The following is a 5,340-nucleotide window of genomic DNA, read 5'->3' on the forward strand; positions in this document are numbered from 1 at the left end:
TTAGCTAAACAGACCAAGGCCTCACAACGTTCATTTAAAGAGCTCCTACTAAATCGTGATGCCGTCGACACACCTGCTTTTAATGGCAAAAGAGAAAAGACACAGCGCGCTAGAAAAACAAGCAGCTAAGAAAGGCGACGAGGCGTGGCCGCGGCGGTGCTGCCCGCCCAGCTGTCGGGTATTTTTAGGTGCCCTGCGTCGGTGCCGGCGAGCCTTTAGTGAAAGCAATGCTGACGTGTTCTGTTGGAGGAGGGGTGAACCGCATGACCTTCCTGAAAAGCAGCAGTTCGTACTATATAATCAGCGTGAGACATCAAACTGCTCGGGCCAATCTGCTCTCTCTGGCGCGGACACGTATAATGTTCATTTTTCTGTACAAGGGGTGTGTACGTTGCTGTACGTAAATTATAACTTCAGTTTAAATCGTGCCTCAGCTTAAAAGAAGGGAGGAAGTTTGTGATATTTACATTCTGCCTAAAATCATAAAAAAATGTATACTCATGCCCTTTAAGACAATAATTTCGTGGCCATGAATTATTCTAAAGAAATAGTAAAAGATATTAAAATGTGTGTGTAAAGGGGTTCACTACAGAGTCATTTATAAGAATGAAATTTCAAAAACACCAATATGCTGCAGAATAGGAAAGAGATTTTTTATTATGGTAATTCAAAAAAATGAAATTATAAGCACTCATTAAATATCAAGCTTTTTAGGAGTATTTTGTTAAACTGAGATAATTATCACAACTTGATATTCATTAGTAATCCAGAATTTTTTTAAATTTATAGGATGTAAGTTAATCCCATTTTTAATATATTCAGATGAAAATTGTTGTCTGTAAAATAGGTAAAAATACAAAAATAATAATAGTAGTTATCTGAATGATTTATATTTTTCATTTCTCAGCGTTGTTCAATTAAAAATAATTATAATATAACAATTAAGTTAGCAATATAAATAGAAAACAATGAGGTTGTATTTTAAGTGCTCTGAAACCATGACGCTCAGGCCTTTTTAAGAAAGTCAGGTTTTGTCAAACTCACAGAATCTTTGGGCCCTTCGGTCCCCTCCCCCAAACCCAATCTGTCATCGATGCTTCGGTGCGAACCCCGCAGAGAGCGAGCTGGGTCTTAAGTCACAGATTGACTGACTGCTCCCCAGTGTGAGTCACAGCCAGGGGGTCTGGAAACCCAACACACTCTCTGAAACTCTATCGCTGAAGAGACGACAGAGGGGCTGCGTTCTGTTTGTCTTCCAGGAGAAACTGTCATCTTGGCCGGATAGAATTCACCCGTCCTCATGGGCAGTTAACTTTCGGGACATCTTTTTCTGCCCCTGCCCGTAGCCCCTCTGACCCCTCCCACCTCCTACCTCCCATCCCACCATCTCCCTCCACCCAGGGGTCCCTGAGAGAAGACTGAGGAGGCAAACAGGGTGGACTCTGCGCACTGGCCCCCCCATAGCTCGTCTCCACTTTCTTCTTGCCCACACCCTGACTCGGTTTGGGGTCCAGCTCAGACCCCTGCTGCCGTTCCATTTCTCCTTGTTAGATACTCTCTTCACAGCCTTCCAAGGAGCTGGGTAGGGACCAAGATAAGAATTCTAGCTTTTTGGGAAAAGCTTTTCTTTTAAGATAAAAAAAAATAGCAGAGACTTACAAGAAGCAATCTTTGCCTCTGATTCCCTCTACGACCTGAAGGCAACCCAGTACCTGGAGCCGTTGCCTCCAGGTTGGGACCATAAAGAAGTTCAAGGGCATTCTGCAGAAGCCTGCCCAGTGGTCCGGCACCGTGTCGCTGCTGAGCCAACTCGACAGAGTCTTCCATAAATCCATAAATTTCAGGTTGACCATCTCCCGTTGACTTGCCTGCTGTCGGTAATCTAATTCTGTTCCCCGGAGCTACTCTTTGGGAGAAGTGGCATATTTAGAAACACCTGCCTGTGTCGCTTAGAAATATTTCTGTTTGACTTCCTGAATTCGTTGGTTTATACGGTCAGAGCCAGCAGAGTTGACAGACAAACCCACGGAAAATTATTCTGAGGACATATCTATCGGTATCTTGTCGGGAGCTTCTTAGTTGCTACCTTAACCCATAGAGTGAATGTAATAGAATTTTCAACCAGGTGTTTTAAAATTTTTTAACAATCCCTCTGGTGTGCACGCACAGCCCTGCCCTTCTACCTGTGTGTAAGTCCAACTTAGATCACACCCATCGGGTAACAGACACACGTATCCAGACATTTACACATACATCTGGAGTCAGATACATGTACAAAGGAACGCTGAAAACCATAACCCATCTTCAGATTTTAGTAAAATGTGGACTCCGCGGTCATCTCCGTGACCGGTCAGAACGATCCCTTCGCACTAAGTGACACGGGTGAATCAGCTGTGTGTCCCACACGGGGGCCACCAGGCTCATGGAGTTGGGACTTGGGGCCTCTTCTTTCTGCCACAGAATCATGCTAATTTGAGCAAGTCCCTTCTTCTCGTCGGGCCTTAAGGGTTTTGTTTGTTTGTCTGTTTGTTTTGTTTTGTTTTTGTAAAAGAATGAATTGGATCAGACGATCTTATAACTTCTGACTGTGAAAGTCTCCTGCCTTCTTTTACAGTCTCCTGCGTAGGAACGCAGGCATACGTGGAGGCGCTTTGGCCCCTCCTCTGTGAAAGAGTGTCCAGTCTTTCACCCGTGCACCCAAAAAATAGTATCTGAGATGCCAGTGTTTACGGGACACTTGCGGTTAGCCAGTCCCTGGACCGAGCAGCTTCTGTGTGTCATCTCTTTAATCCTTAAAGTGAGTAAATATTATCGCTCCCATTTTGCAAATAAGGAAACAGAGCCGAGGGGTCCCTTGGCTGTGCCCACATCTCAGAAGTAAGAGAGCTTAGATTCCGCCAGCCAGCCTCTTAACTATTATACCATCCTACATCCAACAAAAATTTGCCAAGGTTCAAGCAGTGTTTAAAAGCTTCATCGTAGAAAAGAACAAGACTCAGAGATTCAATTCCTGTCTAAAGCCAAACACACATTTCAGGGAAATACCGTGTTTGGTATCTTCTGGAGGGTTTGTTTTGGGCGTCCTGGGAACGCGGCATCTTTTGATGAAGAGAAAGAATAAGCTGCTCCGTTAGATCCTATGGATTGAGTACGACTTTTTACAGCCTGCTCCCGACTTGTGGGGTGCTCCCAAGTTGCCGTCCTTGAACTCCGTAAGCGTCCCTGGTGTTCAGAATGTTGCAGCGCCTCCCCTAGAGGGCTTGCTCGTGCGCTGAGTGAAAACACGCTTGCCCTCCGTGGGCCCTGGGTTTGCTCTGAAAACCCCTGTAATTAGCACATTCACATCTCAGGCACTGGGTATTATTGAGTCCCAAGAAACAAAGATGTATTTCATTTTTCCCCGCTCCGGGTGATTCATCAGCTCCACTCCTCCCGCCTACAGACATCTAAATTTCAGTCTTCTGAGAAGCCACCAAGCAGGAACTGGCATGTAGGCGTTGAGTCAGAGGACACCAAGTGTCAAGGCTGTGACACCACCAGCGAGCAGTTCCCGGTCACCCCTCTTAACCCGCTTTCCGGTGGTGGCAGCGTTAAGAGTGCTCTTTGCCCTCGGGCACCGAGAGGAAAAGGCTGCGGTAACCCAACACCACAAGTTCCACTTAAGTGACTACCTGAAGCTCCCGTTATCTTCCCAGGCTGTCGGGCGAAGGAGCGAAAACATTTGCTCCGGGTCCCTGGCAAGCTGGCTGAGGCTTGTCAAAGCAGCCGCTGGCTGTTCCCGAGCCCCCCTTCCCGGATCTGAGTTTGCATCTGCCGACTCGTGATGACCAGATGATCCCCTGGGTTGTGTTTGCTGGACCGTGAGACGGCGCTGACCTCAGCGTGTCCACTCAGACAAACGCACACACGCCACAGAACGTGGAAGAGGAAATAGTATTCCCCACCGAGAGGCCGAAGTTAACTTTAACTTTCTAGTGCACGGGCACAAAGATTTTTGGGGGGGGTTAATTTTAATCATATCGATTCATTACTAATTTTGGTCTTCCCATCAGTTCCCTATATAAAAACAATGGGTTTCTTAGTAGTAGGTGCAATAACTTTGAGAGAGAACTTGGACAAAATAAGACAGAAATCGTAAATACCCAGAAAGTACCATAAATGAAGCAAAATTGTCTAGTGTGATGTTTACCCTTAAGCACATTAATATTTTCCACAAATTTCTGGATTGTTAAAGTAAAATTATCTTAATGCTGCATATTATGAATCATTATAAAAGATTCCAATCTTTAAAAATTATGAAAAGCCTGCGAGATCTCATTAATCTCATTAGAAATGTCGGCTTTTCTGCTGCTGGCCGAGTTGGGTCTGCATCTTTGGGGCCTCTTCAGGCCAAGAATGGCAATTAGGTACCCCCTGCTCATAATTGCTGTACATACACTACTCTGAAATATCCCTAGCAATTTCCAGATAATGAGTCTAGAAATTCCTCATCAATATATTCTTTATTCGTTCAAGTAAATATCTGCATCAATGTTTTCTTTATTCGACCAAGTAAATATATTAAGTATCCAAATATTCACTAATGATTTCATTAAAAGAGCTATCAGCATTTTTTTTAACATATTGAGGTTGCCCCTGGCTATCTTCCTGAGCCTTGACCAGTAGGTGCAGCTAATTAGGTTGACTATTCCAGAGAAATGGAAGTCCCCGCAGAGAGAGATAATTCAAGCCATTCCCTCTTTTATAACGAACATTGTAAAAAATGATTTCTTCATTACGAGAGGAAGGGGCAGTGAAAGGGGGTGGGACTCCGCAGAGCGAGTGTTCCTCCGGTTTTGCAGAGGGAACATTTTCGAGAGGTGTACCCTCAGCCTTTTAAAACATTCTTTGAGCACTGAGGAGTCCAACTCTTCCCAGCCAATCATTTTCAACCCAAGATCAAACGCGACATTTTAAAAGAGGCCCATAAGGAAAAAGAAGAAATTGCTGCCGTTGAGAGATTCCAAGTTCTCGTTGGCTGGCGCGTGAACGGGTTCTCTGTGTGATCTCAGGCTCATACGTGGCTCTGACCCAAGTTCTCTGCCAGGAAAGATCTGTGCCCCCCCCCCCATTAGACAGGACATGGCCCGTCTTGCCCGTGGATCTGCTGGCCCGGAGCAGCACATGGTGCATTTTTGTCCTGGGGTGGCGACAGTGAAATGCATCTTATTTCCTAGCTGCACAGGACCTTGAATGCCCAGTCGGATCACCTTCCAGTGTGTGATACTCCCAGAGTTTTGCACAGGACAGACCACCCCGAGCTTCTCCTCTTCTGCCAGCACTCCATGCGTGTTGCTGGAG

The sequence above is a fragment of the Artibeus jamaicensis genome, unplaced genomic scaffold (genome assembly GCF_021234435.1).
Source record: "Artibeus jamaicensis isolate MK-2021 breed Jamaican fruit bat unplaced genomic scaffold, CSHL_Jam_final contig_3152, whole genome shotgun sequence".
In the NCBI taxonomy this organism is placed as follows: Eukaryota; Metazoa; Chordata; class Mammalia; order Chiroptera; family Phyllostomidae; genus Artibeus; species Artibeus jamaicensis.